The sequence below is a fragment of the Caretta caretta genome, chromosome 4 (assembly GCF_965140235.1).
Source record: "Caretta caretta isolate rCarCar2 chromosome 4, rCarCar1.hap1, whole genome shotgun sequence".
NCBI classification, from domain to species: Eukaryota; Metazoa; Chordata; order Testudines; family Cheloniidae; genus Caretta; species Caretta caretta.
Window position 1 is genome coordinate 91,751,136 of NC_134209.1, and position 26,947 is coordinate 91,778,082.

At 40.1% G+C, this 26,947-nt stretch overlaps 1 protein-coding gene across 37 annotated transcripts in view; it reads right to left on the reverse strand.

The window, feature by feature from the left end:
• SORBS2 (sorbin and SH3 domain containing 2) overlaps positions 1-26,947 on the reverse strand; it is a 405,939-nt gene that overhangs the window by 214,915 nt on the left and 164,077 nt on the right. For all 37 annotated transcript variants that reach the window (XM_048847985.2, XM_075127865.1, XM_075127864.1 and 34 more), the window contains one exon: positions 18,143-18,278. The gene's annotated coding sequence lies outside the window, so the exon portion shown is untranslated. The remainder of the gene's footprint in view (positions 1-18,142; positions 18,279-26,947) is intronic.

The window sequence follows — 26,947 nt, forward strand, 5'->3', positions numbered from 1 at the left end:
CTCCATGGAACGACAAACAAACCACATCACAGACAGAATTGTATGCTCTCAAATAGTTTTGTATCATTGTTCTGGCTGGTCAAAAGTTATTTTCAGAAAAGGGTGGCAGATGCTGTAGCCCATTTAAAAGTGAAGGAAAAAAAGATTATATTTGAGACACTGAATTAATTTTGTACCTATTGCAGCACTCGAGGAACATTATAAAAATAATATATTAAAAGCAGTTTTAATTATATCATCAAGAGCAGTCCCTTAATGAAGGAACTGATTTTTTTTCTGTAACCCATTGTCCTTCCCCATTCCTTCTGTTTCTTATCCCCATTTGCCATATCACATCCAAATTCAGGTCCCGCTCCTGCAATCAGAGACTCCTAGGCAGTCTCTAATGCTCTCACACAGATCCATTTAAGTCAACATGGCTCAAAACAAGCACAACGGTCTCTCTCCAAACAAGCACAAAGGTTCATGACTGGGACCTTACAATATAAACTTCGGGACATCAAGCCATGTGCCACATTCTTTACAACCTTCACTTATATCTGTGCTAAATGAGTGTCATGCTGGTGTAAAATGCTACCCAATCAGAATTCTCCACCCACTTTGCACAAATATACATGACTGGGTTGATTTTTTAAAAACACATGAAATGGGCCAGATACACTGCTCTGAAGAATGAAGTGCTTAATTTACTTCACAGCATAGGTAAGGCATGAGTTACACAAATACAAACATTCCAAATCTGCCTGACAAATAAGCCTCAGTCTTAACCTAGAGGGACCTCTTCTAAAGGAGAAAGAATAGTTTAAGTTCAGTGCCCAGTCCAACCATGGCCACCCTTCTGAGACACACAAGAGGGATGCCATTTAATGTCAACACTGGGGGTAGTTTTTGTGATATGGACACTTATTCAATGGGAAATGAACTAAGGGTACTAGATTTGTTTCACATAGACCTTTCAAACACCATCCAATGGTCACAAATTTTGGCCATTATTTACTTGGACCAGACTGAGATTTGGAATCTCGAGATGAAAGGACCGGAGACCATTTCCAGTCCCCACAGGGTAGAGTTTTAATACAAAACTATTTCCCATTGGTGGAAAGGCTACCATCAGTATTAATAATCACCTCAGTTTGGAGTTTCAAGTAACATACCCTTTTGTCAGTCCCCTTTTCTAGACACAGTATGGCCAGAAGATTTCTTCCATAAGCTGCAACTACACAGGAACATGCTAAACAGAGAGAATATATGATACAGTAGTCTGGCTACTGTCTGACTGACAGAAGTAGACAGAGTCACTACAGAGTGACTGTCTTCTGGCACAAGAGGGACAGAGCAGGTTGCCAAGGGCTCAAATGAAGGACCCATGAGGGCATCCAGGACACTATTAAGGTCCAGCAAAAGAATCTGCTCTTATACAGTCAGGTGGAGAAAATTGATTCTCCTTAGAAACCTCACCACTATGGTTGCTGTCAAGTGAATCTTCAATGTGCTGAGTGAGAGATCAGAAGACTGAAGGTGTAACAGGTACTACAAAATGTCCTGAATACAGGCCAGCATTAGCTGAAATCCCTGAGCAAGCAACTAAACAAAAAATGTTTCCACTTGGTCAAATAAGTCATCCTACTAGAGGACTTCCTGCTGTTAAGCAATACTTGTCGAACAACTTCTGAACATTGTTCTTCCTCATTTAGCAATGTAGCATCCATGCCATGAGATGTAGAGTGCTGGATGCAAAACTTCACCGTGGTGCTGAATTAGTAGGATGGAATGAAGAGGAAAAGCAATATAGGAGGTCAAACTGACAGACTGAGAAGATCAGAGAGAACAGACATTGCCTCAGCCAAGCTGTAGGAATGAGAATCAGTTTGATATGACCTAACTTCATCTTGAGAATGACCTGTGGGATGACTGGGATTGGAGGGAAGGCATACACCAGAGTTGATTCCCAGTTGAGATGGAAAGAGACATTGGCTTTAGGGTCGCGAGACTGTTATGTTTTTATTTGCTGACCTTTGCATTTTTATTAGTTTTTTGCTTTTTTTTAGGTTTGTTTGGTTTAGTGTTTTTTTTAATAGGCTTTGGATATTTAGCAGCAGGGAGCTTGTTTGTGTGTGTGTTGGCCTTGAGCGGCAGTTTTGCCCCTTATTTTTGAGCCTAGCTGAATTGTTGAGTTAACCCGTTTCTTTTTCCCTTCTTCCCCTTTGGCCTTTTGCTACCTGCAAAGGAATTTTTTGCTTTACACTTACACCTTAACCCTTTTCGATATTCTTTTTAATACATACAAAAGCATCAGCAATATATGATGCTGGTGTTTACCCAGGGGACCCCCTGTGAGGGGGGCAGCTATATTGTGACAGTCCCCCCCTTGATCCCGAATCAACATTTTGGTTTTTACCCTCCCTCTGAAATGGTGGCTAGTGTTACCGTTGGCCTTTTACACAAGCAGCAATATACCACAAACAGAATTGTTAGGGCGAGAACAATTGCCTACACTAGCGAGTAGTAGCTTTTGGCTTTGTTAGTGAAATAACATAGCACATTTTTTTGTTGGCATAGATGCCCCATCCGGATGGCTGTGACAAAGGCAGCTTTTTCCAAATTAAATGTGTGTTGCAACACTGTGAAGGAGGAGGCATCTGTATTGTTTTGCCCTGATGAATTTTGTAGGCCTGAAGCAGCAAAAGCGGTTTTACCACTTTTGTTTGGCGTGTCTCTGGGCTCTCACAATTACTGCCTTATTTTGTTAACAAAGCAACAGTGAAAGAAAAAGAACAACATAAATGCGCCTACTGGGGAAACTGAGGCACAGACAAAAAACTTTAAAAATTATTAGTTGTTTTGTTACAGCCTTTTTTGACTTTTGTCATAGATGTTGTCTGCCTGGTTCCAGGAGGTTAAAACAATGATATTTAGTTCAGGGATTAGGGGCTGCTACTGCTTGCCAAAGGGCCTTTTATTTCACTTTAGGCTACCACAGGAGGAATAGGGTTTGTCCCCATGGGACCATGGGAGGTTTGAGGCCACCCATCAGGTATTTTGCTGTGTCCTTGCTGTGTTTATTTGGACTATGCATTGTTTTTAAGGCACCTCCCCTCCAGCCTTTCGCAACACTGTGGCTTGGGCCCCTTTCACAGCTTGAGCTAGGGAGAGCCTTTGGAGGTATTTTTTTTATATATATAATTGTAATTATTTAGATAATTTTATGAACAAATGGAAACCTGGATGGTCCAGGCAGGTGGCTGGTCCACAACCGAGGCCCACAAGGCCATGACCAGAAACCTAAGGAAAAACATATGTTTTGAGCTGATTGGCATGCATTTATTTTAGTTTACCGGGAAGCTGAAGGTGGTACACTACCAGGGAGATGCAATTTACAATGGAGTATGGACCCACCCACTTGGCGGTTAGACTGTGGGTTGCCTTTTTTAGCTTTTGCAACATTACCTTGTTTTTAATTTGCCATTTTTGGATATTTTTTAATGATTTTTTTATGCTTGGCTTTTTTTTTTTATTTAAAGCGGCCTTTATAGCTTTGTGGGTTTTACATAGCTTTTTTTTTAATTGAGCAAAGCTGAGATTTTTTTTGGTTGTGGCAAACAGTAAATGTGATTATTGGTAAACCCAGTACTTACATTATATTTACATTTGTTTATTAATGGGTTGCTAACACTTTTATTTTTTTTTCAACTTTTTTTTTTAGGAATTAATAAATACACATTACTCATTATACAGTATTTTGGTTTTATTATTTAATTTATTTTATACACAAGATTTTAGTGAAATGTTTTTACTTTGGAGCAATAGGCACGGACAAGCACACCCACTTTTGAAGAGTCCACTCAGTACAACCTCTGGTGTTTAATAGCTTCCCTCCCTCCCCAGCCCACTGGCTTAAGGTTTGGGGTAGCCAGAAGGATTCCATGTGCCATATGAGGAGTGGGCTCACTTCTTATATTTTTGCTTTTAGAGCTTGCTGGTGTGCATTTTTAATAACAATTTTTTAATTAAAAGGTTTGGCTTTACTATGCTAGAAACATACTGTATTTATTTGTATTGATAAGTATTAAACAGTGATCTTTTCCTTTGCTTTAGCAAGTGTATTAAAACCTTAGTGTTTTTTGATATTACCCAAAACATATTGTGTTTTAAGGTGGACAAAGCAAGTATTTGCATTTTAGTACATTCCACAGCTATAGCAGTATGGTTTTTTATTTTTATTTGTTTTTGTATTAGGCTGTCCTGTAGCTGGGACAGAGAGCTTAATTCATTTTTAATTATTTTTAGGTTTATAATATTTATAACTTTTGCTTTAAAATTAATTTTCCTAATATGGTATCTGCTACCTGAAGATTTTTTTTTCAATATTTAATACACAACAGTGCTAGCAACAAGACAAACAACACAAGACAAAACATAGAACACAAAACACAATTTTTATTTTGACGGTAGATCTATGGTATTTTGGGTTGCTTTTTAGCTGGCATTAGTTTTTTTTATTTTTTGAAAGACAAAAATAACATATTTTTACCCCTTTGGGGGTGGCAGATTATTCCTTAATATATATATATATATATATTACAAATATTTTTGCTGATTGCAGGCAAAACAGAGGAATTACCCCCATATTTTCCTGTGTTTGTTTTATACACAGACTAGGTTTTAATGGCTTTTACCTTTATTAGTTAGGTAACTTCCATTAACACAGATGCTTTTTGGTTTGCATTTGGATTGAAGCCATTAGCAGCTTAGAGACTTTGTTTTAAAAGGGACACACAATTAACTTTTATCAGAATTTTGATTACTGTTTATTTTTAATTTTTGCTTTTAAAACATACAAAAATTTGAAAAAGAAAACACAACCTATTGTGGCTTTCTTTGGAGCCCTATTAGGATTTTAATTAAGTAGCATGGTATGTTTGAATGTTTTTTACCCCTTCTACAATATACACTGCTTTGTTTTTATATAGCTGTCTATAGATTACATTTTTTATACATTTGGGGCAGTTAAGTTTTTATAGAACCCTTTCATTTTTTTTAGCAAATTTGATTAAATGTTTATAGTTAACTGATTGTAATTAAGATAATTTTTTTTTGCCTGGATTATTTACAGACTTTTTTTTTGGAAAAGGGCCCATTTTTCCTTCAGAATGGTTGCAAAGAAACCAAGAATTTTTTTTATAAGATTTTTTAAAATACTGTTACAATTTTAATTGCTTAATCCCTCCAGCCTTTGCCAAATTAATTTTTTAAAATTTGCTTATTTTTTAAAAAGACATTTTAATTAATTTAGATTTTATTATTTTAAATACTGTTTTAGGGATTTGAATTTTTGATGTTTGCATTTTTTTATTGTTTTTTATTTTTTGCTAACTATGCCGTTAGGGCTTTTAACCTGTTTTTTACTTTTTTTATTTGTTGCTTGCCTGTTTGTTTGAGCCCAATCCTGTTTTCCTTGCTGCACTATCCCTTTCCATGGGCACAGGCTTTGTTTTACTACCAATTTAGGACAGAGGGTGGGCTACATAATTAGCCCCCACCCCTTCTGGTCCCTTTCCTTAAACATTTTTTTTAAATTGTGGAATTACCATAATATTACTTACAAGAAATACTATACTGCCCAAACTCCTATATTTTTTAGATTTTGGTTTAACAGAGCAAGATTTGTTTAAAAGGAGTAATCTTTTGAACAAAGTATTATCTTTGAATTGCTTCCTTTTAAACATTTTTATACAGGTGCTACCACTATTTGCCCACACTCTTTTAGAGTTGGGTTTTATATAGAAAATATTGCCTGAACATATTTTTTATGAATTTTTAAAATTTTTATAACTTTTTTGTTACAATTTGTTAGTAGAGCTTTTAAGGTTTTTTTAGTTACTTGAAATTTTAGGTTGCCCACGATTGCACCAGGGCTTACAATGTTCACCCTCCCCCTTTCGGGCCGGAGGGAGAGACGCTAAACCTCCCTCCATATTACCTGGTCTAATACCACTGAGGGTTCATACACCAAATAAAACTCTTCCCGGGCAGAGCGAGACACGGTAAGTTCTCCTCTTTAACTTAGGCATGCTACTGCTGAAGGTGTATGCACTGAGGATTGTTTGCTTGGAGCAAGAATTTTTAAGTCCTCCTCCTATTACCCGGGACTTCTACAACTGGGGGTATACCCACCTGCACCTTTCCCCCGCCAACCAGGGTGGAGAGAGGAATGCTAAACCTTTCTTCGGTTTTCAGTCATACTACGGCTAAGAATGGGCACATGTTTAATTATAAGTTTTTTAACATGTAATACCAACAGTGCCAGATAGAGCAAACATAAAATGCCAAGGGCAGAACAGTTGGTGCGCTCCACAGGCCCCCCCGGCAATTCTCCACCAAAACTGACAGATTTTTGTTACCATCTGCCTGAGGCGTTAGGTGATTAGGCTGAGGCCGCAGGATTGTTAGGGGAGGAGATGACAGAGCACACCAAGTAACTGAGTTTTAAAGCTTTATAAATAAAATAAAAAGAAATAACAGCGGAAAGTGCTGGGTGGGGGGCTTCTCCACGCCACTTAGAGGAAGGAAGAAAGCGTTAGTGCCCCAAGCCCTAACCCACTTTTATACTTATACCTGCACTACCCGAGGCTGGCCAAGCCTGGATGTAATGTAAGAAGAGGGGGAAGGATGAACGGGAGTTCTTGTCCCGTGCACGGGTTGTTCAGGGTCCGCTGTTGATCTCCAACTCGCTTTAGCTTTTGGGAGGGTTTTAAGTCCTGGGTTCTTCTGGGGCGTTTTGCTTAGGGACCTTTGTTCTTTGCGCTTTTTGACCAGTTTAAACTGTCCTTTTGAGGCTTTTTTGGCATTTTAAAAACATGTTGGCTTTAGGGTCACAAGACTGTTATGTTTTTATTTGCTAACCTTTGCATTTTTAAGAGTTTTGCATTTTTTTTTTTAGGTTTGTTTGGTTTAGGGTTTTTTTTTTAAAATAGGCTTTTGGCTGTTTAGCAGCAGGGAGCTTGTGTGCATGTGTGCATGGGCCTTGAGTGGCAGTTTTGCCCCTCATTTTTGAGCCTAGCTGAATTGTTGTGTTAACCCATTTCTTTTTCCCTTCCCTCCCCCTTTGGCCTTTTGCTACCTGCAAAGGAATTTTTTACTTTACACTTACACCTTTAACCCTTTTTGAGATTCTTTTTTAATACATACAAAAGCATTAGCAATATATGATGCTGGTGTTTACCTAGGGGCAAGCAGCTATATTGTGACAGCTCAGGAATAAAAAATGCAGCTGAAATCAATGATTTTGACCTGAACTATATCAAAGAGCAGGATCTTCCAGACTGAGGTACATCCCAAGGAGACGATTGGTGGGCAGTAGGTACTAGGCTAGGGACTGCAATCCCTACTGCAGGAACGGTGCTGATCCCAGTACCAATGGTGATCCAAGGACGGAGAATGGTGCTTCGAAGATGAGGGGGAAGAGTAAGAAGTCCCTGATCTCAAGGAGCCCTAGAAGTCATCCAGTGTGAATGGAGGCACCACCCCTGAGGCAGCAAACAGTCAGCCTCGTCCGGCACATAATACAGAGAAGGCACTGGTGCAGCAGATGAATGAGTAGTTGATGCTGTTGGTACTGGGAGAGGCATTGCTCTTGTAATTGGCACCAGACCAATGATGGTGCAGAGACCATCTGTTAAGGACACTGTCAGTGCCAAAGATAGCATCCCCACGATTAACCTCTCGGCACCACAAAGGACACTGACAGCAACTCTTCAGTCTGAACTCTGGACGGTGTGGAATGTGGTGCTGACGAGCATGACGGCTCCACAACCTGCCCTGGCAGGGCCAATGGCACAGCAGAATGAAGTAGAAACCATGGTAGCTGACAGCCCCTGAACTGCAGGGGAATTTGGAATGGAAAGGCAAAGCAGGATTGATGCCACCTGGTATGTCAATGGCGTGGAGATGGTGGGTGCTGATGATGTCTTTGTCAGTACCAGACTCAACAAATGTTTCATGGCCAAAACTGGAGTCAATGACATAGAGTCCCATTGATCTCAGCACAGTACCTGAGAGCGGTTAGAGGATACAGCTCCATCATACATATGACTCTCAGTGCCAGTCAGCACTCCTCTTAGAAGACAAAGAGGAATCCTTTCAAGTCCTGGACTGGTCCCAATTGGTCTCATGGCGTCTCTTCCTTGGTGGACACAAAGAAGGAAAACAATGTCTCTCTTCCTGTTAGGGGAAGCACTGGATCTTGAGCCAGGAGCCACATCTCCCGTCAGCTCTATAGGAAGAGGTCTGAAGAGGTCCTCTGCTGAAGCAGACCTCATGGCCCGCTCTTAGAGGTGCTGTTTCTTGCACCTGCATTGGCTTCTTAAATGACTTGCATATAGAGCACCTCGCTACGAGTGGGGGTGGGGGGAAAGAGTCTCTAGTGGGGATAGCTACCCCACATGATGGGCAATGTGTAAACCCCAGCGAAGGCATCACCCACGTTAACTATCTATCCTAACCACTGTAACTAAACCTAAAAGTGCTACTAAGCTACACTACAATGAATTATATACCAGGAGTGGCCAAATTAACCAACCCTTCGAGCCGCATACAATAATCTTCAGAAGTTCGAAAGATGCAAGACATGCACAACTTGTTCTGTGAGCTGGTGCCTGCTGGGGTGTGGGGCGAAAGCCCTTATACCCCCCTCCCTGCAGGGAAGAAGTCCCTAGTCCCACCACCCCACTGCAGGGCAGAAGTCCCTACTCCCACCAGCCCACTGCAGGGCAGAAGCCCCAAGCTCCCCCCTGCTCCCAGTCTGGTAGGCAAAGAATGGGGGTGGGGGCTCCATGAGTTATACTTTAACTGCAAGGCTCTGTTTGACCATGACTGCTATATACAATAAATTCCCAGGGTACTGTAACTGAGAAAAACACTGTGAGGTCAATCATCACACAGAATGCTCCGACTCCTGCTGAGGGTGGTGAGAAGGAACTGAGGAGAGTTGGGGCAATGCTGCCCTTATGTAGCCAGGGAAAGTCTAGAACCACAGGGAGCGAGCACTGACACTAAAGGTACTGCTAGGCAAAATTCTCCGGCTGCGATGTGCCAGGCACATGCACACCTGAGTGGAATACATATCTGCAACCACTCAAAGAACACATGTGTCACACATGTGTCACATGTGTGACTTAGCTGACCAGTCAAGCAGATTGAATTCAAAATACTAAGTGTACTTAAAACATTCACTAGTTTATGACAATCCAATAGACACAAATATATTCTTTAAAGTTTTGTTAGAACAATTATGAATAAAAACCAAGTTTCTTCAAGTTATGATGGATTCCCAGATAATTCACAAACAAACAAAAGGCCAAACCCAATAAATAAGCAGCTTGCAACAAGTAGTTGCACCAGCTGATTCCAAGGCTCGCCAAACCTGCACCGTCATGTTAAATGTTTGTCAGGCTCTGACAGGGCTTATTCAGGTGGCACAGATTTCCACCAGAAACATTTGTCCAGTCCTAGTTATTTTTGGGGCCAAGTTTGCATAATTATTAGTAACAGGCTAAATTTGAAAGTCTGAAGTTCCAAAGACTGGCACCTCTGCTTCTGGTTCTAACTGGAACCTGGAAATACAAAGGTTTGTGAAAACGAAAATAAGAAAACAAATCAAAAACAAAGATCTTCACACATATCCAAACTACTGAACTTGAAAAAGGTCCTGTTTGGGTGCCATTAGAGTTTTTCTGGATGAAGGTTTAGGTCAGCTGGTGTTTCACTTTATCTGATACACCCATTCCCAATTATTATGTTTGTCAAACATTTATTGAATTTCTGATCACTTCCTTTTACAAGCATTTATTAGGCACCTGTCACCATGGATATTTAAGCAGTGTAAGAGGCCTTCAAGATCTCAGTAAGAGATCAAATAGCATGCTGACCTTCTCCCTGAAGCTTTACCAATCATCTAGGATAGGTTTTATTGAAAACTCTTACAACTGTAGACTGTCACTTTAAATTCCAGGATATTTCCTGGTTCTATTTTCCCTAGCTGGGGACTCTATAGAGAATTATGTGATCTGGGCCAGCCTAGCAGCAACCAGTATGCAGCCAAACAGCCCATACAAAGAAGGGGTGAGTTGTGTCTGTTTTAGAGAGCAGCCTTCCTTTGTCTCTCTGTTCTTGGGTTCTGTGTGCAGTGTCCCACTACAACCTTCCAGAGACAGTATTCTATGTTTTTATTTAACTTCTCTGTGTATCTGCTGTGAACATAATAACAAAGGAAACTAGCATTTAATCAATTGGAATGTCCTCACTAAAGCAGTGAATCATGCAACTGTTTCTAAGCTACCGGCCTTGTGCTTATCCTATGTCTGCAGGGAGTGAATTCCATATATGTAGGCTCACTACATAGAAAGTGCTCCCACTACCATACACAAGCTTCACATGGCATCAAGTTTCAGGGTTCCAATGAGCACAGATCATATAATAACTCAAAGATGGTACCGAATAGAGTTTGAGCCTAGGCCATTTAGGACTTCATACAGGATAACCACTACCCAGAATTTCACCTAGTAGTGGATTTAGAGCTTTTTAATATAATTCACAATAAAAAAAAACAAAACTGGGCAGCTACTGACATTTATTTCCTAGACATATTTATATTTTCTTGACAGCACATGGAATTATGAATTACAGTCCCAGTTCTACCTATGAATTAATTTGAACACTTGCCTGAATCTAATTTCCTCCATGCAAATCCATTAGTGCAAAATGCTATATCTGTACTACTATTAGACATTTCAAGAGAGAATGTCAACATAAGTAGATACATTTGGCTCCGATATTGAGTTCCTATAGCAGAGGCAGCCTTCTGGGTTTCCTCCCCCCACTACAGTCTTGGATTTTCAGAAGCACTCAGCATTGGCTTAATGTGGCTCCCGTTTAAGTGAATGGGAGCCATTGACTTCAATGGGAGCAGCATCAGGGCCAACACTGAGCACTTCTGAAAGTCCAACGCTTGATGTGACTCTCCCTTCTCTTTTTTCACTGTTCTCTCTTCCCACTTCACCACTGAGTGTTAATTTCTTTTATCTGTTTGAGTCCCATTTGTGCTAGGTTAATTTGGGCCTCAGCTGTTGCTGCAATAGTCCAGTTACTGGTCTTGATCTTCAAATACAGGACCTGGTGGGAAGGGGGAATCACAGGTGACTTTACTCCATCTTTGGATTCCCTGATCTATAGGACTGCTGGTAGCCAGTCCAGGCAGCTCTAACTTAGCAAAGACTCATTGCAGTAGCTGAGGAGAATGCCCCCTCCCTCTAGCAAGTTCCGTATACTCAGGGCTGTGAGTGGGCCCACACAGAGCTGGATGCACTGGGCGAATCCCCAGCTGGCCACCAACACTGAGTGTATTGGGGCTGAGGATCTGGCCCCCTGACTATGCCTGCTTTTGAGGCAGTGCTCCTTGCTAAGAAGTGTGGTCTCTCTTCCAATACCTCTTCTGCATTTTCCCTTTCTCGGTATTGGACTTCCTCTCCTCCCTTATTTTACTCCTATCACCTCTTTTGTTATCACTCACTTCTACTTCCCTCTATCTTCCATTGCCTATAATCTCAAATGATCTTTCTTGTCTCTATCCTCTATGCTGCTGTTGACTCGACTTATTATAGCTACTTTTTGCACATTTATAATTTAAATTGTTGCTTGAAATGACTTTTACATTCACATTTCAAAGTTTGTCCAATTAATTTAACATCACTGCAGCAAAGAATGACAACCAACAGTGTGCATACCTCTAACTCTGCCAACACCAAAATCTGGAACACAAAGTGTGACAAACATCCAAAATGAGGAAGGGAGGGAGGGGACAGACGGACAAGTAAATTTGTGCAGAAAACCAATTATGGTGGCAATTCACTCATTTAGTTTAATTCGCTCTTTCTGTAACCTCAGTTTCATATTCTTTTTATTCCTGATGTAAACAATTTTCAGCAGTAGAAAGGATAGGACACCAAATGTGTGTGGAATTTAGGAAACCACCCAACCCATATGAATGACATCCCTTGATATGAGGTTTGTGAGCCTGGGTTTGGAACACATGCCTCAAATCACAGGGAGCACAATGTCAGGTTGGAACTGGCCCTGTGAGCTACTGAGGTTAATACTTTGATATGGAGCACTCCCTATTGCATTTATGCAAATATCTGACATCCTGATTCAGGACCTATGAGGAAATAGGAAAATCAGGCTTCCAGTAGCAAATTAAGTTACCCACATTGCACGCCTGTCCTGCTTTGAACTAATGTAAACAGATTATTGATAATGCCAAACCTAGGCATTGAAAAGGCCCAAATCAATACAAAATGGTATTACTGTTGTATTTCATAGATTGCCCTGATCATAATATGATTTGTTTACATTCTCACTAATCGACAGTTCTATCTGCAATCTGCTTATTACATAAAAAGGGTGGTGGTACAATGGTAAGGTGACAGATAAAGACAGGAAACGAAAAAGGGCTCATCAGCAATGTTAGCTCAACAGCATTTACAGCGTGGAGAAGCTTTTAGCAAAGGAAATACAATTTATGCTTCATCTGCTGGTCTCAGAGCTCCTTACATTAAGACAGTCCATCGTAGGGTCTCAGGAACAGTGGAATGGTGCTGCAAAAGCAGCTATCCTCTTTAACATTTCTGCAAAGACCAGAGAAGAGCCACATATGGGGAGTTTCTGCCAGACATGGATCTAGTTGGCCACTGTTTTTTTGATTTTTTTTTAAACAAGGATGGAAAAAATCTTTAAGGGGGACCAAGCAGTTAAGCTTCCTAGGCTTTAGGGTGGCATTCGTATTTAAGCCTCCTCAAATGCTAAAGAGTATTGAATATTTAGTGAGTTAAACCACTAATGACACACATTAGTCATTAAACTACTAATATACATAGACAAGCACACTCTTATACATGAACTTAAGTCATTAATTCTTTAAGGATAACTGAGGCTTACTAAAATACATTCAAAGATGCACCTAATAGATACACACTTAGGTGTGAACTTAAAAAAATGCGCACATACATGCCTTATCTCTCTATAAGAAGAAACACACAGTTAAGATAGCTTTCAGTATAGTTCATAACTTTACTTTTATGATGAAAAGTGCTATGTAAGAGCTACATATTATTAACCAATCAATATTTTTCAAACTAGACCATACGCTAGGGTTGGTTAAAATTTTCCAATGAAACTATTTTTGATGGGAAATTGAGTTTTCTATTACACTATTTTTTGGGGGAAAAAATATCTACTTTCCACAATTATGTCAATTTTTCACGAAAAAATGTCTGAGAACTGAAAAGTCTCCAGCTTTCATTGGAAAACCAAAATATTTTGGCTGTAAACAAACATATCAATTCAGATATGCCATCTCAGTGCCTCGTGGAAATTCTAGTTTTAATGCTTCATGTCCCCATTCTCCTCTGGGCTGGGCTGCCAAGTCAGACTTATTTCCCATGATGCACCATGACCATAGTACTCCCATAATGCATTGCCTTGCCTCACAAAGAGGGGAAACCATGGTGCATCATGGGAAAGATAGACTGATCAGAGACTTTTGCCTGTAGAGAAGAATAGGAGTATGAATTACCTAAACTACACCTTCAGTGAAGCACCACAGTGGTGTTTACAAATTGAACTACTTTGGTTTTAGATTTTTGGCCAAAAAGTCAAAGTTTTCTATCGTGGATATTCCCATCTGTTCAGAGACCAAACAGCAGAAATTTCAGCCCACAAGGTAAGAGTTCTTTTGGAAAGTTATGAGCATATAAAAGAAGAAGATCGCCATCAAAACAATTTTGCAGTCAATTTTGCTCACTACCAGATGACTATTATATTGTAAAGACAAGGTACTACAACCTTAACTCACTCCCCACAAACTGCAGAAGGCTTATCAGGACGTCTTTCTCCAAGACCCTCTGTCTTAATGGCACTCTGTTGGCTCTGAAGTGACTGGAGCCCCTCCAGGGGTAAGGGTGTTTCCCAAGCCAAGGAGACAGAAGGAAGAGGAAATGTCCTTTTTCCCACAAGGCAGTAATGGGGAACAAGAGAAAAAGGGGAGCCCCTTTCCCAGCAGCCAGCGTGAAGGGAGAAAAGATGAAGTTCTTACATAATATGCCATCACGTCACAACATTACAGCTCTACATAATGATGATGAGTTGCAACAGTGCAACTAGACAAAGTAAACACTGTGATGCTACATTAGGACATAATTTGTGACTCTGTGACTTTATTAGATGACAAATAGCTGTCCAGCTGTTGAAGTCAAACAGCACAGCTCTATCTGGTCTTCATTCAGTTCATTCCATAACACGAGTGAATAGAAATAAAGAATAGTGAGCATGATTCTGCTCTCACTTCCACCATGGTGTGAAAGAAGAATCAAGTTTATTACTTATTCCACCGACATAAAACCTGAGTGTTCCAGCTATACGTATGAGAAGTGCCACCAGTGCAGGGCTATTAGCTCTCTGCAGCTGCTATCCTTACTTGACTTATACAGAGGGACTACTAGGGTACAACAGCAGCTGCATCCCTCTCCACAAGTTGTCTTGGGTATAGAGGCAAATTATCTATATCAATGCTGAACCATTGCCCTGGGCTTGTCCCAGAACTATCCACTATCACCCTCAACCTTCTGTGCTGATCTTTGTAGGCCCAGTGCGGAGACTACTTTTGTGGCTTGCAGTAAATAGGCAGACATGCTCAGCCAGTTGACCCTGGTGCATCCCCACTCTGATCCTTAAGTAGTAAAGAGGGCAGCGTGCTGCCCTTCACACAATGGATGAATTTCAGCCATTCTGCATACTTTGTTCTACTATTTTTAAACAGTCTTATTTTCTCTGTTTCAACATGGTCACATAGCGTTAAACAACATTCAGTTAGAACAAATACCCACTAATCTCTGCTATTGATAAGTGTGTGTAACTCACAGTAATCTCCACAGGAGCTACCCATGTTCACTGATGGCAGAACAGATGTTAAATTCAAATTCTTTATCAGCATGAAAAATTCTTACTACACAAGTATTCCTAGCTATCAGGATAGAACCTTAATTGTTTCTAGAAGCAACACATCCTGAAAGCAATCACTGTATCTGGAAAACAGACCTGTACATCGGGAACAAATCAAGGAAATTCTGAGATGTCTTATTTGATCAGATGTGTAGGCTCCATTATCAAAAGCTTACACATACTCCTCTGTTTAAATTTATAGACAGTGGTGACAGGTCACATTTGTTTATTCAACCAACACTAACTGCTCTGAGTGATCCTTTACTCTCCAAACACATTGCATTACAAGTAACAGCACTAGGCTATTCAAGACTTATAAGGCTCCCTGGGAGCATATCAGTTAAGTAAAATAAAAAATGTAAACCAGGAAGTTTATTATTTTTTCACTGACATATTTGACATCACCTTTGGAGAGTGAACAAAGACACACTGTCAAAGGGAGAAACCTGCACAAAATGTTACTGTGTGTTCTTCATGAATGCAGAGGTATATTTAAGCAAAGAAAGACATTCCATTGCTCTCCTGAGACTTCCTTCATTCAGCTGATTTACTTCTGGTGCCACATTCACACCACTACAATTCAGATTGTGTCAGCATTTCACATACTGACTCCTAATTGCTGGAGCTTATCCTAAAAATTAATGCTCACCTGAAATTTAGCATTACTTGGTCTCAGTTCCTGAGCAATTTTATTTGACTATAATTTTTTTTAATGAAATGTTTCATCATTTTAAAGTGGAAAATTCCCAGTTATAGACATTCCTTCACACTTACTTTACATAACTCAGATATTATTCTGATAAAAAATAGTATTTGGAAAGTTTTGCCAAGAATATAGTTTTGTTGTATTTTTTTCTCCAAAAGGCTCTGTTGCGGAGAAACACACATTTCTTCCTGACTTTCATCTACAAGCACGTGCTCACTCCACAGGGGACCATATTACAGCAACCAACCTTCTCTCTAAACAGTATTCCTTTCAGAGGTCCTTAAAAACCTCTTCATAATGGGCCATCCACAAATGGGCTAACAGATAAGTCAAGCGGTCATTACTGCACGTTGGAAAAGCTGGGTACATCAGTGAAAAAAGAGTGATCAAGCTGGGGGAAGAGGAAGTGGGGTCTTTTGGTGAGGGATAAGAAGGCAACAGGCTCACTGTTCAGGAAGACAAGTAGGTAGGAGAGAAGAGCTCTAGATGAGTAGAAGAGGTGGTTTATGAGAAGTGGATGGGAGAAGGTGGCTGGGGTGGCCCAGCATTGAGGCACAAAGAAGGACAGATTGTTGCGGAGAGGCACAGGCCAGTTGATTCCTTTTGGTCAGAGACTGGAATGTAGCTTGACAAGGTGGTTTAGTCTGATACTTAAATGGACAAAATAACCACCAGGTCACTGGATTATTATGCATCATCTCACTAGCTATCTGAATGCGCTTATTAGGTGAGGAAGAGTCAATCAGCCAGAGGTGTGTCTGCTGAGTGATGCAAATCCCGCACAGCTCTGAGGTTGCTACCTGCCCAGAATTATCAACACCTGGTGGCCCGGGCAAGCAAGAGTCCAGGAATGGGATCCAGGTCTCCCATAGCAGTGGGAAACACTAGCACAGGGCTCTGACCAAAACCTGCATTTCTGAACAAATATCACAAGACACCCAAGATGTTAATTTTTATACAAGTCTATATTTTTTACCAAATATATATATTATACAATAAAAACGATATACACACTTTATAACTTTATGTGAATTTTTCTTGTACAAAAAGTAAACTGAAAATTAAATTAAATGAGTTAGGATGCCCGGTCACAGCTTTTCAATAAAAGAATTGACCCCAACAACTTTCCCCTCATGAAAAGTTTAAGACAGAACACTACTGTATTTTTAAATGTAGCTTTGCTTTGACATATGGCCCAGGGTTTCAAGAAACTTTTTTTTAAAATGTGAACTCTAATTCCAGGTTTTTCTATGGCAAAGATTGAAAAACCAACTATGCTGAACTGAGGCATACAGTACACAAGAACATAGTAATTATGGTAAGCCAGTGGTCCAGAGTGTATGTGAGCTGATGGACTATGTCTCTGTAAGCTGTCATTTAATGCTAGCTTCTTGCTTAGAGAAGTCATAGCATGCAGCAGGAAGCTGATCATCGAAGCTCGAAAAAGTGATTGATCTCAGAAATGGAAGAATTGGTTTTGCTTTTTTAGACATTTTCTTCATTTTGTTCATAGTAAGGAAGAATACAGGAATGTAGTTGACAAATCAAAGTTTTTATTCAGAAGGTGTTGTCATATCACCATAGCAAAACATTCCCCCCACCCAAGATACGTTAACACCCCATAATCAAATTAAATGTTATGTTGGAAGTACACAGATCAAAGCACTTTGAAAACTGTAAGCCACATCAAGTATCCTTATAACAGAGTAAAGGGCAGTTACAGAAATATTTTATGAGTAGGTTAAAGAAGCCTGCTGGTAAACGTGCCAACACCACAGATTAACTAGGTGCATACATTAACATCAGTGAAAGAAAAATTAAATTTTACATTGCACGTGTTAACGTTTTAGATTATATATTGTCTCTGCACCACATGCAACAAACAAGCAAACAAAGCAACACTAGTGAATCAATGGGAAAGATGATTTTAAACACTGAGGATTTATGTGCTATAATTGAGAAATTCTCTTTACTTAGATAGTTGATTGTATTCTACTAACTTTCAAACACTAAAAGCAGGAAGAAATCTAAAAATACAGTGATCTGGGGTTTTGCTTTAGATCTTCTCTTATGATTTGGATACAACCTGAGAGCTAAATTATTAAAATTTACAACCCAGCCCATTCTAAAATGCAGTACATACAACTTTAGATGAATATTTCAGAGAGCCTCAAAAAAGGCACAGTAAAGCAGGACCTAGACTCTTGCCTCTGTACAACATAATTGGGTTTGCACTTATGTACAGAAATAGAACATATGGCTAAGAAATACTAGTAATAAGTGGCAGGTTCTCTCTGAATATTAGCTAGATCATCAAGAAAGTCAGTCATGAGTGCAGTAAGAAAACATAGAACATATGTTTAACAAAAAATATATATGACTTACCGGACAGACCAGCTTGGCTGTTTCTCAAGTGCAGAGGAAGTAAGTGCTTCTTCCCTTGTACATGCAGTTCTTGTTTATTTAGCCTTTTTTAAAGGTTTGCACTACAAAGGTTTAAGTTTAAGTCAAATCCAGGAATCTGTAGGGGAGAAACAGGGAAGGGGATAAGAGAGTAAATGAATCTCAGCTGCTGGCTGGTACTACTGTTCTAGGAGCATTTGAGCTATTTTCAGCAATGGACGGGTTTGCCTACAGTCAGGATTAAAATGCAAAACATTCACACACATAAAAATCAGGAAACCCACAACAACAACTTTGTGCATTGTCCAAATTTTCATTTAAAGAAACAGAAGGAACAAGTAATGTTGATGCAGAAAAATAATGTAAAACACACATCTGGGGCCTTTAAGACTATATTACCTATGGGCTCAGGAAATTAACCACTATATTTTCTTTTAGCTTGGAAAAGTAGCTTCAAGTTTAATCACCACTGAAGATGCTGTGCCATCTCCACAAAAGGGTTTCTCTGAGCTGGAAGGGCTTTCTCATTTGCTCATTTTGCATTCAAGTTTTTTTGATCTAGGTGATGTCAGTGTCTGATGGCAATCCAGTCTCCCAGCAGTTTATTTTCAGTTTGCATCTAAATTTTCAGTGTCAAGAGTGCTATTTTTTGAATGTCTAAATATTTCTGACTGTGGCCTGAGACTGTAGCTCGTCTTCTCAGTAAGGACCAGGGACCATACAGTGACATAATGGAGTTACCCAGATACTTGCCTGCACCTATTGAAAAAAATGACAAGGAAAACAAAGCATTTACTCAATTTGGGCTACTGATCACAGAAAAACTTAGCTTCATACTCATGCTCTTCTGGTGCATGAAAGCTGGTTTCTTTGGGACTTACAGATAACATCAGTGAACTGAAATCGCTTCTTCTGTCATGTGAAGCAGCTTTTCAGGATGTCCTCTATAAATCTTTTCCTACCAATTGTGACAGGCACAGATTACTGTGCGTCATCAAGACAACTTCTCACATCCCACCACATCACTGTGGACTGCCCTTCACAAGTCTGTTATTTCCGTCAGAAGGAAAAAATAGCATTCTGAAGTTACTTTCTAACCTGGATCCAAAACAAGTCCATGCTGCGTAGATTATAAAATGCTTTATTACATCTTTAAATCCAGCTCAGATTTTTACTTAACTGGTTTGCTCATTTGGATAGGTTTTATGAGCTCAATCATTGGACAGCTTCAGATTTTTTGATATATGGTCTGAGAGTGGCTGGCATTTGAGGAATGTTTTCCCTGATGCCTGAGTCAGGATATCAGACAAAAATACAGCAACCCAATAAAGCACCCATGTGGTAAAGCAATTATATATTGGCAATTTTAACAAAAACACGAATGAGCAAATGTCCAATTAAAAATAACGTGCTCACACACCATAATGCAGGGCCAATCACAGTGATGAAGCTGTCCAAAAAGGAACTTACTCTTCTATGTAAGGGGAAGGATTCTCACAAAACTGATCCTTACCATTGTAGTGCCCCGTTAAGAACAATTGTGAACAAACAACATAACCACTAAATATTTGACTGCTAAGTTAAGCATAATTATTGCTTCATTCTAAGTTGTCGGTTCCTATTAACACACACACGATTAGAATGAAGGAAATGTTATAAAAAGGAGATGCCCAGTCACCTTCTCAACTGTTTGAATGTCAGCCAAATCAATCTAGGACCACTATCTTACCACAAACATTCATCCATAGAGGTACAGAAGAGTTCAGCTCTATTACACTATACACCGATATCACACATACAACATTGTAGCTGTATCTTAATGTCCAATTATTACTGAAGTAAGATTCTCTAATGTCCGCTACTATGCAGTGCTATATATCTTTTCAGAAGACAGCCATTCACTACATTGAGCTCCCTGATTTACCATCAGCACATATTCCATCTTGGCACCTTACATTGTTTATTATATGTTCTTTGCAATTTATTTTGTGTAAATCATAACATACCAGTTATCTTTCATAGCATGTACTACCCTGCTCAGTAGTACTGCTTTGGTATATGTTAATCATTCATTTCAGCCACTGGATATAAATCTTATCAGATGATGGTGAGTTAGAAATGTGTTATACTCTGTAAATATTACTAAAAATGTACATACCATCTGGCCCTCTCCAGGCCAGATCTGATCATCCCTATGTTTATTAGCAAAACAGACACAAAGCACAGATACAGAGACAATTGTCTCTTCAAAATATCTACATACCTTCTATTAGTGATAATGGGAGTTTGGGACAGTTATTGAGGGGAAAATATAATAATTATAGGAATTCACCAGAAACAGTTTCCTAGGCCTACTTCTCCAGCCACTGCAAATGATCAACTCCTAGACAAGTCAATGGGAATTGTCTGTATGCAGTGGCTGGAGAATTGTTCCTCCTTTGGAAAATTTCCCAGATTAGTTTGAAAGCTGTTCAGATCCCATAACTTAAGCACAGTATAACCAGGTGTAAATTATTATTATTATTATTGTGAGTGATACTTCTACACAACTTTGTGATCACCCTTGGAGTGCTATTTCTGACATAATTCTCCTATATGTGACAGCCCCACTTTCCTGTATGAATTATTACAGAAAAGAGTAAAAAAAACCTAAAAAAAAGTCCATTGGGGCAGATCCCCTCCTCAGTTCTGTGCCTTTGTGCTACTATGATTGACCACTGTGAGCCAAATAAATTCTCATTAAAGACCCGGAGAGAGGGTCCAACCTTGCTTTCTTTAATGACAATGGCAAAAACTTCCAGTGATTTCAATGGAGCAGAACTAGGCCCTGAAGCTTATTTGCAAGGGTAGAAGGTGATGTGCAAGGAGCTTTCTCCTGCATACAAGTCTATCTCCAAAAGGGTCACCGTAAGGTACAGCTAGGGCCACCTCCCTCATCCCTTTCTGAAAGAGAGAGCAGAGCAGAGCAAGAGAAGTGGAGCCCATACGATACTCTGTAAAAGGGGGCCAGAGCGCTCTCTCCTGAATGGAACTTTCCCAGACCTTTTTTTGCTTTTTAGCCAAGGCAGCCAGAATGCTTCTGAGGTACCCTGCTGCTGCTCAGCCTCTCCACATATGCTCCACTTCAGTATAGCCTGTGGTTGAAGAATCACAATATAATAGTGACTACAAGTTTATATATAGGGATAGCCACCCTTGGGATAATGTGCAAGCCCTTTGGGAGTCATGGAGGAAGCTCAGGGGGTCATAGGAGGTCATGCAAAAACAAACATTTGGGAAAAAAAAGTATCAATACATTTTTGGTAATAAAAAAGTATAAACAATGTCAGCTCTGTAACGGGATATACCTTTAAAGACATACACCATATTGTTTTAACCTGAGAATCCCAGCTGGCGGATTAGTGTAGTCTAGTGAAAGATGAGAGTGTATGCAGAAAACTCCTAGAGCTTCAGCTAATAATACAATATTGAACCTGTATCTGCATGTGTGCCCATCTGTCTGGATTTCCTTATATAAAATAGAAGTCCCATACAAAATGTTTTGTTATATATATATGTACATGGGGGGGGGCGGAGGGGAAGGGCGGTTATGTCATTCAGTCATTAAATTTTTTGAAAAATCACCACAGACCTCAAAATTTTTACCACGGACACAGTGCTGATCCCTGACCACAGGGTAGAATGTGTTCTGAAATGTTGGCAGCCAAGATCACGAAGCCTCAAATTTACTGTGAGATTTAAAAAACAAATACGTATCACTTCACCCTCCCCACCCCCCAGAAAACCGGAAGCTTTCAAAAAAAATCCAACAAGACTTGATTACTTGGTGTGGCCATGTTATCAAAGAACCCTTCAAGGACTTTTAGGTATCCCTACGAACCATACAACAATGTAAAGGTGGAATAACATTGCTCCATCGGTTTTAAAAAGTATAGGGCCTGAACTGCTACCAAATAATGCCGTTTTCCAAATAGTACTGTTATGTACAGCTGTGCAAACAACTGATCTTTTTGGTTCACTAGCTGATCGGAGGGGGGGAAATTGGGGGAAAAATATTTTAATGTTCTGGAAAACTGAAAAGTAAAAAAAGTTCTGTTTTGGATTGAATGAAACACTTTCATTTTTGAGGCTTTATTTTACTTTTTTTATTTGAAAAATGGAAATATTGCATTTTTAAAAATGTGATTTTTTTTAATCCACCCCCCACCAAAACAATTAGACAAATTTGACATTAATTCACAATGTGTTTTAGTCTATCCAGATCTACATTTCTCTGCTAAAACTCTTTTGTCCAAAAATTTTTGCTACGCTTTACTCTTTTGTACCATATTAGTGACATGGCTGAGGATGCCCAAGAACTTCATGAATTAAATGATATATCTGGTGCTGCATAATTTCTAGTGTTGCAATGTATGTTTCCAATTGTTTATTAAAGCAGACACTCTTATATACAGCTTTGCCAGGACAAACAACAAGAGACTACTTTATTCAAGACATTGCAGGAAGAAGTCAAAGATTTCCACACCCAGTGGGAGTGGTGGATTGCAATCTGCATGGATGGTGCCAAGGTGTTCACGGATAAGAATAGCAGACCAGTCGCATGGATCCCAAAACACTACACATAAAGCCTCACAGCTTTAGTTTGTTATGTGCTCCCAAGCTCTTGCTGCCTGGAAGTCTGAAATATACTGTTTTTACAGAGGTTATAAAGTAGTGAACTTTATTAAAGGCTATGCAATGTATTTTTGATTTTTTGACATTGCTCTCTTATCATGGATTCTTCTTACAACCAACTCCACTTTCCAGATGAAGTGAGACAGCACTTCACCTCATGACAGCTAAGTCAGCTCTTTATTTTAAGAGCAGAAGTGAAGGTGTCAAGGTTCCTCCTCCACTCTGAACTCTAGGGTACAGATGTGGGGACCTGCATGAAAACCTCCTAAGCTTACTTTTACCAGCTTAGGTTAAAACTTCCCCAAGGTACAAATTAATTTTATCCTTTGTCCTTGGAATAACCACTGCCACCACCAAACTCTAACTGGGTTTACGGGGAAACGTAGTTTGGACACATCTTTCCCCCCAAAATCCTCCCAACCTTGCACCCCACTTCCTGGGAAAGGTTTGGTAAAAATCCTCACCAATTTGCATAGGTGACCACAGACCCAAACCCTTGGATCTGAGAACAATGAAAAAGCATTCCGTTTTCTTACAAGAAGACTTTTAATAGAAATAGAAGTAGATAGAAGTAAAGGAATCACCCCTGTAAAATCAGGATGGTAGATACCTTACAGGGTAATTAGATTCAAAACATAGAGAATCCCTCTAGGCAAAACCTTAAGTTACAAAAAAAGACACATAGACACAAATAGTCATTCTATTCAGCACAATTCTTTTCTCAGCCATTTAAAGAAATCATAATCTAACGCATATCTAGCTAGATTACTTACTAAAAATTCTAAGACTCCATGCCTGTTCTATCCCCGGCAAAAGCAGCATATAGACAGACAGACCCAGACCCTTTGTTTCTCTCCCTCCTCCCAGCTTTTGAAAGTATCTTGTCTCCTCATTGGTCATTTTGGTCAGGTGCCAGCGAGGTTAGCTTTAGCTTCTTAACCCTTTACAGGTGAGAGGATTTTTCCTCTGGCCAGGAGGGATTTTAAAGGGGTTTACCCTTCCCTTTATATTTATGACAGAAGGTTTTTCTGAACGATCAATCTCCCTTTGTGGAGTCCATCAATAATTCATTTTGGGTGTCACTGCTTATCCTGCCTTGCTGAATGAGCTGAGCTTTCTTCGCCAGGGCTGGAACTCAAATGTTCTGTCCATGCGTGATTCATCAGAAAACTTTGAATTTGGTCTTCCTGAGCACAAACAGGAAACTTGTAGTAGTTTCCTCTTGGCTTAGATTTTGTGGAGGGAACTGAGGAGCCAGCCAGGAATTATCAGGAAGCATCTGACCATTGAAAGTGACTGTCCCAAGGAACTGCAGGCCCAGCTGTAGTACTATTTTCCCCAATAACTCCTATGTGAAAGAAGTGGATCAGAAGACCCTGCATCCAAGATGTTACTGACTCATCAGCACTGACTGGATCATTGTAAGACAAATTGACAGGTATCTCTCATGAAAAAATTCTGCAGTTGACTTTCTCTAGTAACTTAGCTTTACTTGCAGGTGCCTTGAAAGTTCTGTTGTCATTTTCCTCCTTGTACTTTGAGGAATCATAGATTATTAGGGTTGGAAGAGACCTCAGGAGGTCATCTAGTCCAATCCCCTGCTCAAAGCAGGACCACGCCAACTAAATCATCCCAGCCAAGGCTTTGTCAAGCCGGGCCTTAAAAACCTCTAAGGATGGAGATTCCACCACCTCCCTAGGTAACCCATTCCAGTGCTTCACCACCCTCCTCATGAAATAGTGCTTCCTAATATCCAACCTAGACCTCCCCACTGCAACTTGAGACCATTGCTTCTTGTTCTGTCATCTGCCACCACTGAGAACAGCCTACCTCCATCCTCTTTGGAACCCCCCTTCAGGTAGTTGAAGGCTGCTATCAAATCCCCCCCTCCCTCTTCTCTTCTGCAGACTAAATAACCCCAGTCCCCTCAGCCTCTCCTCATAAGTCATGTGTCCCAGCCCCCTAATCATTTTTGTTGCCCTCCGCTGGACTCTCTCCAATTTGTCCACATCCCTTCGGTAGTGCGGGGACCAAAACTGGACACAATACTCCAGGTGTGGCCTCACCAGTGCCGAATAGAGGGGAACAATCACTTCCCTCGATCTGCTGGCAATGCTCCTACTAATATAGCCCAATATGCCATCAGCCTTCTTGGCAACAAGAGTACACTGTTGACTCATATCCAGTTTCTTGTCCACTGTGATCCCCAGGTCCTTTTCTGCAGAACCAACTGCTTAGCCAGTTGGTCCCCAGACTGTAGCGGTGCATGGGATTCTTCCATCCTAAGTGCAAGACTCTGCACTTGTCCTTGTTGAACCTCATCAGATTTCTTTTGGCCCAATCCTCCCATTTGTCTTGGTCACTCTGGACCCTATACCTACCCTCCAGCGTATCTACCTCTCCTCCCAGCTTAGTGTCATCTGCAAACTTGCTGAGGGTGCAATTAATCCCATCATCCAGATCACTGATAAAGATGTTGAACAAGACCGACCCAAGAAGCACTCCGCTTGATACCGGCTGCCAACTAGACATCAAGCTGTTGATCACCAACCATTGAACCCAACAATCTAGCCAGCTTTCTATCCACCTTATAGTCCATTCATCCAATCCATACTTTTTAAACTTGCTGGCAAGAATACTGTGGGAGACAGTATCAAAAGCTTTGCTAAATTCAAGATATATCACATCCACCGCTTTCCCCATATCCACAGAGCCAATTATCTCATCATAGAAGGCAATCAGGTTGGTCAGGCATGACTTGCCCTTGGTAAATCCATGTTGACTGTTCCTGATCACCTTCCTCTCCTCCAAGTGCTTCAAAATCGATTCCTTGAGGACCTGCTCCATGATTTTGCCAGGGACTGAAGTGAGGCTGACCAGTCTGTAGTTCCCCAGGTTCTCTTTCTTCCCTTTTAAAATATGGGCACTATGTTTGCCTTTTTCCTATCGTCCGGGACCTCCCCCAATCACCACAAATTTTTGAAAGATAATGGCCAATGGCTCTGCAATGACATCAGCCAACTCCCTCAGCACCCTTGGATGCACTTGATCTGGACCCATGGACTTGTGCACATCCAGCTTTTCTAAATAGTCCTTAACCTTTTCTTTCCCCATTGAGGGCTTCTCACCTCCTCCTCATACTGTGTTGCCCAGTGCAGCAGTCTGGGAGCTGACCTTGTCTGTGAAGACCGAGGCAAAAAAAGCATAGAGTACTTCACCTTTTCCCACATCTTCAGTGCTTGCAATAAAAATTAGATATTGACCATCAACTAAAAATGAATTAAGTCTATTATTTCCTCTATCCAACTTTATATGGAACAGCTTTTGTCTATATGAAAGACTCATCCAACATATTAAATTGTTAGTTTTATCTCCTTTATAAAATTTGTTTTTCAGACATCATACTTAACAGGTATTGTCATAATTACAAAATTTCACCTGCTCACAATTTGGATTCTTGTTAGACAACACTCACAAAAACATTCTTAATCTGGAAAGGAGTCATCAGTTCTGAAAGCTTGGGAAATTATTATTTAGCTTTGGAGAACTCCAGGCTCCCTGCCAATCATATTCTCAGAAAACCAGGTCTAGGGTGAAATTTTAGCCCCATCAAATTCTATGGGAAAACTTCCATTGACTTCATGAGATGAGGATTTCACTCCTGATGTCTAAGGAAGTGTGAATGACATTATTCAGTCAGCCTGTAGACCCACTGCACTATGTGTTTCGGATTATTATTAAACATACTGGGATACCTTCATTCTGACATTACATGAGAATACCATCCTTCAAAAAATTATGATGTCAATACTCCTGCCATATAAGCAAACATGAATGCCAAATAACTGTATTAAATCAGGAAAGGAAATTCTCAGGATGAAGAGAAATACCTTTCAAAAGGCTTGTTAAAAAAAGCATGCTATTGACTCCAAAAACGTATAGCTGCTCCTCAATAATCTGTGTTAATCCACATCCAGTACCTATGCCAATTACATTTAACTGGCATCAGTCTTATTATCCTTATTCTCATAAACTAAAAAAGCTGTGTTAACTGCAACTACAACTGATAAATTGTACAGACATAATATTCCAGTTACGTTGCTAGTAAAACAG